This window comes from Pteropus medius, unplaced genomic scaffold, assembly GCF_902729225.1.
Source record: "Pteropus medius unplaced genomic scaffold, Ma_sr-lr_union100, whole genome shotgun sequence".
In the NCBI taxonomy this organism is placed as follows: Eukaryota; Metazoa; Chordata; class Mammalia; order Chiroptera; family Pteropodidae; genus Pteropus; species Pteropus medius.
The window spans coordinates 6,596,830-6,610,286 of record NW_024354503.1 but is presented as its reverse complement, the minus strand read 5'-3'; the positions used below and the strand labels follow the sequence as shown (position 1 = coordinate 6,610,286).

At 49.6% G+C, this 13,457-nt stretch overlaps 1 protein-coding gene across 22 annotated transcripts in view; it reads right to left on the bottom strand.

Moving 5' to 3' along the window:
- Positions 1 to 13,164, bottom strand: part of EPB41 (erythrocyte membrane protein band 4.1) — a 154,373-nt gene extending 141,209 nt beyond the window's left edge. For 6 of the 22 annotated variants that reach the window (XM_039854313.1, XM_039854305.1, XM_039854307.1 and 3 more), the window contains exon 1: positions 13,030 to 13,159. The gene's annotated coding sequence lies outside the window, so the exon portion shown is untranslated. Of the gene's footprint in view, positions 1 to 12,441; positions 12,578 to 12,979 lie in introns of those variants that run through there. The other 16 variants (XM_039854324.1, XM_039854328.1, XM_039854326.1 and 13 more) reach the window with 6 other exon arrangements.
- Positions 13,165 to 13,457: the final 293 nt, after the last annotated feature.

Below are 13,457 nucleotides of genomic sequence, written 5' to 3'. Positions count from 1 at the left end.
GGTGTTTACTATGTGCTGAGCACATATAAGTATTTTATATGCATTATTGTATTCAGCCTTATAGCAACCCTGCTAAGTAATATGAGCTTCAAGTATAGTTGAAGAAGCTACAACCTAGAAATGTTAGGTGATTTGCCCAAAGTCACACAACTTAAACTTGGTTTGAATGATGGCACCATCATCTGTACCACACTGCTTTCATATCGCTCTTGGGAAAGCAGTTTGGAAATGCTATGAATGAGCAACATCGACATCTGTCCCAAGACCCTAGGGAAAGGCTGTTGTGGCTGCTTCTGATTGTAGCCCTGGGACATTCAAGGAGGGACTCAAAGATCTGGCCTCTCGTGACCCTCCCCAACCCCCTTCTCTCGCCAGCTGGAGTAAGCCTAATGACTCTGATCCAGCAAAGCTTCCAGCTCACTCAAGCTTAACCCACTAATTCTCTCTCCCTAGGGCAGGGAACACTCTAAGCCTAGAGAGTTTCTCAAGAAACACAGGGACAAGCTCATTTTATAGCTGAGCCCCATTTTATAGCTTTGGGGACTGAAGTCAGAGAAGTGAAGCAATTCATCAATGTCACACAGCTAGAAAGGGGTATAGTTGAGAAGACAGGTATGTCTGATTCCAGAATTCTATCCTTTGCTCACTACACTATCCTGCCTCTCTTTCTCAAAAAGCCATGAAGGTGTCTTTATCTCTACTTGACAAGTGAGAAAGCTGAGGCCCAGCAAGAGGTAGTGATGTGTGTGCCTAAGGTGGCCCAACAACTCGCAACTAAGCAGGGACTTGAACAAGGCTCCTGAATCTTAAACCCAGGGTTATTTCTTCCACCCATACTACCTAAATCTTGAACATCAAAAAAATGCCTCTGTCTGCTGGACATTTGAAAAACCTTTACCTAGAGCCCCCAATGGCATAGGGAGTCCCCTCTATATAGGATCCCCTATATATATCAGCCAGGCATGGAGAGCCAAGGATGTGGGGGGAAAACTTTGCAGAAAACTACCTGGGGAAGACAGCAGTTGAGCTGCTTACCCAGGTGCTTGTAGCTTTGGGCACCCCTGTCTTGGTCTCCCTAAGCCACAGACCCATAGCTAGGAGGAGGGGAGATACAGAAGAAGCTGCTCAAGGCCTGAGCCCCAGTGGCTGGCACAGCTCTCTGCTGTGATTTCTGCTGAAAAACAAAAGCTCCATCCTCTGAGCCTAAGTGCTAATTAGCAATAATGACATAATAATCATTGTGGGCCCAACAGCTAAACAGCCCCAACTAGAAATTCTGCATGCTCAGGCTCAGGAACAAAAGATTTGGGCACTCTAACTGAAACTGATGCCCTGGCAGAAAATGTCGAAAGCAAAAGGGCTTCAGGGTGGACCCAGCCAAAGTATTAGCTGACAAATGGAGAGGATGATACCCACTCATATAATTATTTATTGAGAATCTACTATGTTCTCAGCACAGTGGTAGACCCAGAGAGAAGAGGCTTTATTTATTCATTAATTCAATCCACAACTATTTATTGAGCAGCTACTATGAACCACACACTCTTCTGGGTACAGGGACTATATCACTGAACAAGATAGACAAAAATCACTGTTATCACTGAGCGTACAGTCCTACAGGGAGAGACAAATAATAAACCAATATTCAACAAAATACAGTATGTCAAAGAGTGATAAGTACTATGGAGAAAAATAAGCCAAGATGGTGGTAGGAGAAGTGTTATAATACTAAATAGGATGCTCAAAAAAGGCCTGAGAAGGTGACATAAATAAAAATATTAAGGGGATGAGAGAAGGGTCATGAAAGTGTTTGGGGGTAGAGTGTTCCAGGCCAAAGGACCAACAAATGCAAAGGCCCAGGGGTGGAAATATGCCTGGCGTATTCAAGGGCTTGCCTAAGATCACACCTCCAGTCATTAACAGCTGGGAGAGGAAAGGAATCAGATAGACTGATCATCCACTGTGAATTTGAATTCTCTTAAACCTTAGGACAATTCTGGAAGTAAGGATTATGCTCATTATTCTGACCATTTTACAGATGAGGGGGTGAGATCTGAAGAAGAGAAATAACTTAACCCATATCACACAGGTAGACTAGGCAGGTCTATACGACTCCAGCTTTCTCCAGCCTCCCTGCTCCTCTTTTCTGTGTCCTGTCTATGCAAATCTTAAATATTTGCTGAGTGAATGAATGAACAAATGCACCCTGCACATGTCTCAAGCCTTGCCCTCTCAATGAACTGTTTTCTCGCTGGCCTTGACTGATTTCTTCTTCCTGTCTCTACTTAATCATGAATAACAACAACAAAAACTCCAATGTAGAATAGACTGAGAACTAGCTATAGACTGAGAACATTCCACAAATTATCTAATTTAGTCTTTAAGTAATCCTATGAGAAGGTGCTACTATTTTTCCCATTTTATAAGAGAGAAAACCAGAGTTCACTGAGGTAAAACAACTTGCTAGAGGCTCCCCAGCTGGCAAGTGGTGAGGCTAGGATTTAAACCGAGGTCTGTCAGCTCCCAAATCCCTTCTTTTAATCCTATAACATTAACAGAAACCTCTGACATCAATCCATCCCCTTCCTTTTATAAATCAGAAACCGGAGGCTCAGAGAGGACAGGAAGAGCTGGGGGCAGCCACTCAGAACTCAGTCTGGTGTTCCTTCCACTCTACCACATTGTGGGCTATGCACCAGGTTTTCTCTTCTAGGCCTACTTTATGGCTGCTGCAAAAGTCTTAGTGTTGTCCTAGCAACCTGAGGATAGTTTCAGGAAGCTCACAGTTCACCTTTTCCCCCTAGGTCTAGGTTGGGGTAACATAGGACTTTTTCAATTCTGCTTTATCAAAGTGTTTGCAGTGGCATTTGATCAGAGAAGGTTGCAGAAATGAAAACTGTCCTCTTTTGTGGCTCCTGGAAGAGAGACTGTGCAGGCTTGGCACCAGGAGGTCAGAGATTGTCTGGGTCAGCGGTCTCCAACCTTTTTGGCCCCAGGGACATGTGCTCCTATGAGAATCTAATGCCTGATAATCTGAGGTGGAGCTGAGGCATTGATGCTAGTTCTGGGGAGTAGCTGAAAACACAAAAGAAACGTCACTCACCCACCTCTTGCCTCCTACTGTGTAGCCTGGTTCCCAACAGGCCACAGACCGGTACTTGGCCTTAGAGTTGGGGACCCCTAATCTGGGGGCAGGGGCCAAAATCAGGCAGAGGGTGAGACTAGAGTCTTTCAGCCAACCAGGAGAGGGGAAGGAGGTAGAGAGCAGAGGGCAGATGACGAATTTCTGGCTTTAAAACCTGTTTATTAGGTGCCATTTGCTCCATAAGAAACTATCAAAACTCCAAGTCCCTAGACTGGGAAGAGATAGAGCAGAGAAGGTTCTTAGAGGCAGCAATTGTAACAGCAGTAACAGTAGCTGCCTACGATTGAGGATTCACGGTGCTGAGCACTAGACTGAGTGCTTTATCTACATTATTGCCAGTCACCCCCGTTCTACAGCAGAGGAAAACTGAGGCTCAAAGAAGTAAAGTGACAGCCAAGATTAGTCACTGCATCACACCCATTCATAGGTCAGTGACAGTGCAGAAAAGGGTCCAGAGACCTAGGTTCCTGCTGCGTGACCTTGTACCATCAGCTATCTGCTCTGATTTGAGGTTCTCTCCTCTGTACCAAAAGGGACTTGGTCACCAGTCTCTGCTATAAAATCCAGGAGGCTCAGGGATCCAGTGCTGCCCAGACTACGGGGGCTCCCACAGATATAGGACATCACACTTGCTCTTCTCCCAGTCATCCAGGAAAAAGGGGCCTGATTACTAGCATCCAGGGGGAAAAAATAAAGCTACATATTTTAAAAATATTTGTCCCCTTTTCAGGGCTTCTGCTGGCTTTGGCCTCTAGCCAGGGAGGGGATCCTAGGATGGGAAGTTAGGGGAAGCCCAGGCCTCAAGACTGAGTGTCCTTGGGCCTGAGGCCAAGGGGAGTAAGGCAGGAGGGAGCAAGCTGGCAGTGGGCCAGGCCCCCTCTGGAGGTTTGGGCTGGTTTCTTAATCCTTTCCTTCCTTTGTTGACCAGCTTGGGCTGCCAGGAGAGGCAGAGGAAGCAGTAGGTGGGACCAAGGAGACTCAGCAGTCTGAATCACGATGATACAATCTTTTTTATAGGTGCCCATTACTTGTGCAAGGCCATTTGTAGGGATTATTTCATTGAAACCTCTGCCCTTCACTGTGAGGAAGGCCTGCTGTCTCCATTTCACTGAGGTAGAAACTGAGGTTCAGAAAGGGCAAATGACTGCAGGCCACGCCACTTATAAGTAAGTGGCAGAGTTGGCAGGGAACCCAGGTTGTTGATTCCTCAGAGACGCAGCCACTGGGTTTGACTAGAGTAGGGGTGAGAAGGAGACAAGGAGAGATGAGGGAGGAGCAGGGCAGAAAGGGCCCCGGCAGTTCAGGGAGGAGGACAGGCAGCTGTGAGGGTGTAGGAAGGAGAGGGAAGCAAGTGATCATCTCTAAAGTGACTATCTTCAAAGCCCTGCATGACGTAGGCCCTGCTTCCTTGTCCAACCTCAGCTGCCATCACCACCTACTGTCATCACCACCTACCTCCCCATTTATGCTCCAGCCACACCGAACTACAGTCCTTATGTACCTTGAGCACATTATATGAGTTCAAGCCTTCATACATGCTATTCCCTATGCCTAGAAATTTGTTCTCGCCACTGCCCACCTAGAGAGCTCTTATTCATCCTTCATATCCCAGCTTAGCTATTTCTTCCCCTGATGCCTAGAAAGAGTTAACCACCTGCTCAGCTGAGCTTGTTCTGAAGTGTTTCATGCTTCCTGAGAAGTAGGAACCCTATCTGAGTCATCTTTGTGTCCCCCAGAACATAGTACACAGTCAGTGCTCAATAAATAATTGTTATCTCTAATTGCATTTTATCATTGAATCTTTGAGGCAGGCAAAACAGGTTTTCTTATCCTCACTCTCAAGACAAGGAAAAGGAACGTAAGAGAGAAAGTGACTTCAGAGGTGATGCAGACATTCAGTGATACTGGTAGGTCCAGAATTCAGGGGCCTCTGTCTGACCCCCACCCCAAAGAGCTGTCCTCTCTGCCAGACCTGCCAGAGCCACCACAAGGGACTCCCAAGGTAGGAGTCGGGAGCATGGGCCCTGGTGGCCAGAGGCCTTGCCCCAGCGTCCAGCTCAGACATAGCTGCTGCCTGGGGGAATTAAGGCACAAGATAGCAAGGAGCAGACAAGTGGCTTTTACCCCTAAACCCAGCTCTGGTTCCTCCTCCCAGATACGTCCCCCAGCTGAAGACCCCAGCAGACCCTATCACCTCCCCAGACCCCAAGATCTCACATCTCACCTCTTTACTCTCCTGCCTGCCCACTGCAGTCCAATATCACATCCTGCTGGCTCTGCCTCCTAAACAGACCTCACATCCACACCACTGTTCCCCATCCCATGGCTCAATGTCTCAGCATCTTTCACCTGGAAACTTGCCTCCTCTGCTCCTCCCCTCCCATTTGTCCTCCACGACAAGCAATCCTCCCAAAATACAAGCCTAACCATGTCATTCCCCTGCTTAATATCCAATGGCTCCCCACTGCCTCTGGGTCAAGTTCCCCAACTCTCCTGAGCCTGTCTCTTCAGCTGCAGTCCCCTGAGTGCAGGTCATGACTCTGTACCTTGGCAAAGCAGTTCCTTCAATTAGGAATGCCCTTTCACCTGGTCTTTGCCTGAGATGATATTCACAGTTCACATGTCAGTACATGTATCAAAAGTGGAGCTGGTAGTTTTTGTGTCCTCCCCAAAACTAGACCGAGCTCCTGAGGAGGTAGGAGGCAGAGACACCACAGATTCATCTGCGTCCCATGCCCTGTCACAGAGTGAGTGTTAGTGAAAGCAGATGACTAGATGACCTTCTAAGAGGTCTCCTCCCTCCCTTTACCTTATAGGTACCTTTCAAAACCTGTCAGACTAGGTTGCTACCTGCCTATCTCCAGCACACCCCTCCCAGACCTGGTCTCCTCTGTCCCAAGATATCTTTGTAATCCCAAAATAATTCTCATAATTATAACTATAATAATAACAATAATAATTACTGTCATTGAATACTTACCATGTACCTCATATGCATTATTTAATCCTCATAAGACCTCTCTAGGATCTAGGAGGTAGGTAAGTTCTTTTATTATACCCATTTTACAAGTAAGGAAACTAAGGCTCCAAGAGGTTAAATATCTTGCCCAAGGTCACAAAACAAGTAAGCAATAGATACAGGATTCATAGCCAGGTTTGTCTGACTCTTAACCACTATAGTATCTCACTTTCCCCTGCTTTCTGTTGTTTCTTCTCTTCAAAACTCTTAGAGAAGCAGTCCTGGGGAGGGTGGGGGGTGTGTGTGTGTGTGTGTGTGTGTGTGTGTGTGTGTGTGTGTGTGTGTGTGTGTGAAATCTAATCATTTAGCAAACAATACAGTAGCTCCCATCAGCCCTGTGCTGGGCATTGGAGATGGACAGAGATGACTCAAATACAGTCTCTGCCTCCTTAGGGGAGGTAAGAGAGTTTCACACTAAGAATTTGGGCCTTAGATTGAGCAGACTTAGGTCTGATCCCCAGCTCCACGCCTAAATAATGATATAACTCTGCATAACTCACTTGATTCAGCACCAGTTCCCTCATTCATAAAGTGGGGGCCATAATGCCAGGTCACTAGGGGGACTAGATGAGATAACATATCTAAAATAGCATAAACAACAAGCCCAGCATATGAGATATGCAATAAATGGCAATAATATATATGATGACTAGAGATTCTCAAGATCCCTAGGTCAACATGGGATGTCATTCTCCAGGGCTCACCTTGGAGCTTCTTCAGCCAGATGCAAATGGTAATAGCAATAATAATGCCTAAACCACCCATTTGCTCATTAAATAATTCCTCAAGGGAAATAGGCTTTATTAACCCTATTTAATAGGTGAGGTAACCTAGGCCCAGAGAAGATGGGTTACTTAATCGAGTCACACAGCAAAAAAAAAAAAAAAAAAAAAAATGACCAAGCTGGGACTTCCACTGAGCTATGTCTACACTGGGCAGAGTCCAGACCTTATCCCAGGGCCCTGGCCAGCCTGCTAAAGTGTCTAAACTCCTGACTCCTAGATTCTAGTCCCAGCTGGGTGGGAAGTTAAAAGTAGGAAAAAGGAGCCAAAAGAGAGAGACGTTTTACTTAGTCCCCTCCCAGAATGAGCCCAGGACTGGGAGGAAGCCAACGATTATCATGCGGGGCCCTGGGTTGGCACTTTTCCTTGGCTCCTTCCCGCACCCACCAATGTGGACGAAGTGCTATGATATGTATGTCGCATATGAGGTCTCCAAGACTCAGAGAAGTTAATGACTTGTCCAAGGTCATACAGCTAGGACGATGGCAGTATTGGGAGGCAGAATCCCTCCTCACCCCTCCCACCTTCAGCCCCAGACCTCCCCAGCTGCCCCTCTCTTCTGATGAAACCTAGAGGCTCTGCCTTTCCCTCCCCAGTTCTAAGCAGAGCCCCTGAGTCTCTCTGCTGATTGAAGGGCTTGGTACTTGGCCTCACACTCAATTCAAAGGACGCCCTGCCCTATAGAGCCCTGCCCTCCACCAAGGAACTCTCAGTTTAGTGAGAAAGAGGAAACCCACATTCATCAGCCACTGAGATGCTGAGCACTTTATATCCATTAGCCACTTAATCCAGTACAAAGCACACTGATGGGACATAGTGACGCCAAATGAATAAATACGTTCATTCGTTCAGAAATATCTATTGAGTGCCTATGACATGACACTATATTCTAGGTGCTGGAGATACAACAGTGAACTGATGAACAAAAATCCCTGCCCTCATGGGGTTTACATGAAGAAAAGAACAAAGATATCTGTGTCAGTTAGGTGTTAATGTTTCCACTCTGCAGATGAAACACTGAGATGCAAAGACCCACCCACCTACATGCAGCAGAATAAGGATTCTATTCCAGACCAGTCTGGCCCCAAAGACCTTTGCATTGTGTCATGTGACCCAAAAATCACATCAGTGTGTTAAGCATCTAGAGAGAAGTCAGCTGGTTGTGGCGGGATCCTAACTTCACAGAGCGCCCTCCCTCAGTTCTTCCACCCCCACCACTGGGCCTCCCGTTACACCTCCTAGTGGCCCCAGAGCCACAGGACATGTATTAGAATCGAGCCCATGTGGGCATCATTTAACCAAACCAGTACTCACCCAGAAGCAGCCATCATGGTCATACAGCCAGTCAGGGAGGAACCATGAAGCCATCACCACGGTGGCACATAAAAGCAAAGGACAGCAGTGAGACACAAGCACAACCAACAAACAAGCTCTTTGGGGCCCCTCTTCAGCCTGGGCCTGGGCCAAGGGTGAAACCCTGGCTTCCTTCTGCCTCTGGGGCTCTGCTGGGGCAGATACCCATAGTCAGCAATCTGATAATCTGATAATCCACCCAAGCTCATGAGGCCTCCCAGGGCTCAGCCCACTAGAGGCAGTAGGATCCCTATGGACAAATATTAACTGAGCACCTACTGCGTGCCAGGTGTTGAGGATACAGTATGAAGAAGACAAATATGGTCCCTGCCCTCATGGAGCCTACAGTGCAGTGAAGAGGCAATCACATAAATATTAACTGAATTACAATTGCGATGAGTGCTTCGAGGAGGAAACTTAAGAACTTGAGTTCAAACCCTGGCCCTACCATTCACTACCTTTGTGACTTTGGGCCCATTTCTTAACTTCTCTGTGTTCCAATTATTCATCTGTAAAATGGAGACAGCATTAGTACCCACCTCCAAGGGTGTTGTGAGGATTCAATGAGCTAATATATGTAAAACATTTGCACAATGTTTAGCACATAATAAACTGTCCATTGGTGTTAGCTACAGGAAATGACAGTAGGCATAGGTTTTAGAGGGACCTAGTGTCAGGCCACCACCTACCTGACAAGGTAGGGATTAAAGGAGACAATGAGAGATGAAGCTCTGAGCCCGGTGCCTGGCATATGGTAACTATTCAATAAGTGGTGGTGACATTCTTAGAGCTGTTCTCCAAATATCCCCAGGGTAAAGCATCTCAGCAGAGGGGCTGTCAGAGTGCCCTCTCCCGACAACACACACCCAGAACTGCAGCTTTGGGCTGAAAAATAACCAGTACCCACATTCTCACCTGACTCTACAAATGCCTCATCTCCTTTGACCTTCACGATAACCCAGGAAGTGGACAAGGCGAAATTATTACCATTCCCATTTTACAGATGAGGACAGTGGGGTGAAGGGACTCCTTTCCGCATTCCTGGGCACCTTACTTCATATCTCCAAGCCTAGTTAAGTGGTGAAGCCAAGACTACAACGGGCATCTGCCAGGATTTTGTTCTCCGGGTCTTCCTTTGCTTTTTTCCCTTCAGGCTCTGCGACACTAGCTGCACAGCTCCAGACAGCTTTTGAACCTCTCCAACCTCAGTTCTTTCATCTGAAATAGCTGTCAAACAGCCAGCCTAGGATCCAAGCTGCTCCTGACCCAAACTCAAACAGGCTCAGACACTGATATCCAGAACCCCGCCTCTAACCTTCTACCCCATCGCTGACTTCAGCCACAGACCAAGGAATGTCTGCACTCAACTACTAAAATCCAAGTTTTACAAATGGAGAAACTGAAGTCCAAAGTTAGCCACCTAATTAAGGTTGCCTTTTAGTGCCCAGCTCTTGCACCTGGACAGTAGTCAAGTTGGGCAGGCCCTCTGGGGAAACTTCCAGTGGGGCCCTGACCCACAGTTTGCTCCCCCCACTCCTTTCCCCCCTTCCTGGGGCCAGTGGGCACTGGCACAACCTGTCCCCCAGCTCCTTTGCCTGAATATCCCAGAGCTCCAAGCTCACTCAGCAGGCATCAGGAAGGATCCACAGGTAAGGGGCATTACCTGTTGGATGGAGGTTTTCCCTTTTAGCGGGTCTGAATTATGAAGTCAAATACACCTAGTTTCAAGTCCCAGTCCAGCCACTTTCAAGCTGTGTGACTTTGGTCGAGCTGATTCACCTCCCTGAACTCCTGTGAAACAGGGATAATACCTATACCCTTATGAGGTTGTAAGAATGACATTAGTTAATGCTGCATATTAAAGGCTTATCACAGAGCTCCATGCACAGTAAGTGCAGCTCTAATTATGCTTTTAGAACACAGGCCAAGAACAGGGCTTAGAGGCCCATAACACTCAGCCTTACCCTTGTCCCCATTTTCTCCCCTCTTCCTCATGTGGGGTGAGGGTAGGGGGTGGACTAAGTCCCAATCTAGGTCTTGGAGACTATAGTAATGGATGCTGGAAGACCTTTAGAGACTCTAGGCTCATCTTCCCCTTTCATGTCACAGAAAAACAAACTGAGACCCAGGGAGAAAAAGTGGCCCATAGACTATCGGGGAGTGGAATCCTGCCCCCTTTAATAAACATCAGAATCTCAGGCCCTGGGGAAATTCGAGTGCCCCACCCCCAGGGAACTATCACAAATATTCGCTCTGCAAACCTCTAGCAAATCTCAGCTCACCATGACATCTATGGTGAGTCCTTCATGGGTGTCCTGTTTAGCCCTGTGGCTAGCAAACCTGTATATAACACACACTAGGTACTCAGGAAAGGCTTAGAGAGTAACCTCATGAAGTTCCTCTCTGGTTTCACAGCTTTGCTCAGGGTTCCCCTCCAGAAGTCTCTCCTTATATCTCCCTTCTTCACTCCCATCCCAGCCTCTGTCTCACCTGCAGCCCAGGTCCCATAAACTGGGCCTGACACCAGCCAGCAGAGCTCTGGGCCTCCAGAGGCCTTTACAGCATCAGCAGCTTCCCAGCCAGGCTGGGATGTTCCTGCCCAGCACACCAGCCAGGCTTCTGGCCAGGGTCCACTCTGCAGAGGGGGTGTTGGACCTGCCCTGCTACTAGCCCCACCTCACTGGCTTAGGGGGTGGGGCAGCCTGGGAGCCCTGGGAGCTGCTATTGGCACCTGGGCTTACAGGAGGGAAGCCAGCTTGTTCTAGAGAGTGCAGGGATGGGTGGATCAGCAGACAGACGGGTGTGGACCTCCTTGCCTCACTGAGTATCATTCACACACCCAGGCGCTCCACCTGCATCCCACATTGCTAGGACCTGGCAGGCCCTGCCTGACTCTCCTATATAAACAGAGGAAATCTCAGGGCTTCCCCACTCCATTGCCTTCTTTAAACACCCCCATGGGCCTGGTCCCAGACCAGCTACCATTCTGGTCGCTACATATTCCTTACCTCATTTGATTCTGCTAAGGCCTGTAAGCTCTGGATTATTGACTAAGAAAGAACCTGGGACTCAGAGAGTCCCATGGTTCTCTGAAATGACTCATGCAATACCATCATACAGCAAGGAAGTGGCAGGATCAGGATCTGAACCCAGTTCTGTTGCATGCAAAGCCTACGGGACATGGGATGTCCCCTTCCCTCTCTCCTCTCTACTTTCTAGAGCTTCTGGATTCCCTTCTTCTTAAAGCTTCCATCTCCCTCTGCATAGTCTCTCCTCCCTACTTCCTAGTCAGAATTAATTCCCACCTCATGATGACTGCTATAACACCTTGATTACATGCACCCGACAGTAGCAGGGTACAGGAGTTATTTCCGAGGTGTCTTTCCGACATGCAGAAAGGCCTTGAAGGCAGGGGGCGATCTCAGTAGGTGCTCCTTAAACCTGATAGTCTGTTCCTTCTATCTCCACCTTCTCCCTTCCCCCCTCCCCCCATGCAAAAGTCCTCTGGATTCCTCCAGCTGATCTCCTCCCCACCCCAGCCTCCTGCCAAGACCAGCCCCCAGGCCTGTAACTGGAGTGAAGGTGGGAAGCTTGCTGAAACCTCATGGGTTCTGTGCCAGTGCCCTGGCCCTTCCCTCTCCCCTTCAGTAGCTGAGGATATGATCAGGCAGTTCTTAGAGGGGCTCCCAGGTGCCCTGAGCCCCAGGCCTTGCCAGGGTCTCCCCAAGCCTTCTCCTTCTGGACAAAGGTCTCCAGAAGGAGAGAAGCAGAGAAGAGGCTGCCTCCAGTCAGCCACTCTCTCCCAGGGGAAGCTGTGGTTCTTGGAATAACCTCCCCTAACCCTTCCAAGATAGACTTCCCCTCTCCCCTTGGGCTGGGGTCTGTCTAGACAAGTCCCTGCCTCCAGTTTGCTGGAGGGGAGAACTCCGTTCCGGTTCTACCCTCAAGAGGTGGTATCTGCCAGAAAGTGTAGGTGAAGGTGAGAAAACTCTAGGGGAAAGACAGGGATAAGGAGAGACTAGGCTACATAGAGACAAGAGATGAGAGAGACACAGGGACTCAGGGATTGAGAGCAAGCAGGAATCTGAAACCGACAGAAAGACCGGGGAGACCAGAGGCAGAGGGAAGTCCCTAGACCAAACCTGGAAGGGAGTGTGTAGGGCAGAGCCTGGTCCCGCAGTCCGGAAACTCAAAGTCAGTTACGTAAGGGCCAGAGCGGAGCGCGGGGCTCCGGGCTTGGGTGCCCCCTCCCGCTGAGCGCCGCCTGCCTGCCCGCCCGCCAGCTCGCTGCAGGAGCTTGCGGGGCAGACAGGGCGGGGTTGGGGGGTGGACCTTGGACTGCACCACTCCGCGGAAACCCGTCCCCCGTCCCCCGCCACCCCCAACTCCCCCCCACCCCGCGGGAACCTAACCCCGGGACCCTTGCCTCAGACAGGCCCGGGACCGGCCGGACCGCCAGCAGCAAGCGTCCAGCTCCGGACCGGAGCTCCCGGACCTCCTCTTCTGTTGTCGATGCCCTTTCCCGCACCCTGAACTTTGAGACGCCCAGGACCCTCTGAACCCTCAGTTCGGACCTTGGAACCTGGGGCCCCTAGACTTCCCTCCCCCGACCCTTGGACCTTGGTCTCTCCCCTACCGGGACCGCTCAGGTCCTTGGGAGTGGGCCCTTCTGTCTCTCACCCCGTCTCTCCTGGGGACCCAGGATCGCCCCCGGGGCAGTCCAGGCTCACCTGGGCCGGACAGGGCGGGGACCTGGACGGGCCGGGCCGCGTTCTAGCTCTTCGCAGTTCTCGCCCTTTAAGAGGTTCCAGCCACTTTGCCCTGCCGGGGGCCTCCACCTGCACTGACAGGGCAACTCTGGCGTGAGGCTCCGCCCCTGACTCGGGAGGCCTTCTGATTGGTGCATACAACTGCCAATCGGAGGGAGGACTTGGCCGAGGAGTGGGAGCGTCGCAGCCGGGAAGGGGCGGGGGCTGCAGGTGCGGCTGGACCCCTACGCCCAGCTCTAGGCAAGCCGGGTCGGGTGAGGAGAGGGTTAAGCAAGGAGCTCCTGAATTGGCTGGTGTGGTCTCTGATGTCAAATGGCAAAAGTATGATGCAATTTGTCACGTGGTGCTACCCCTAAGGGCAGGAAGGGAGTAGAAGGGGAGTTGCTCAT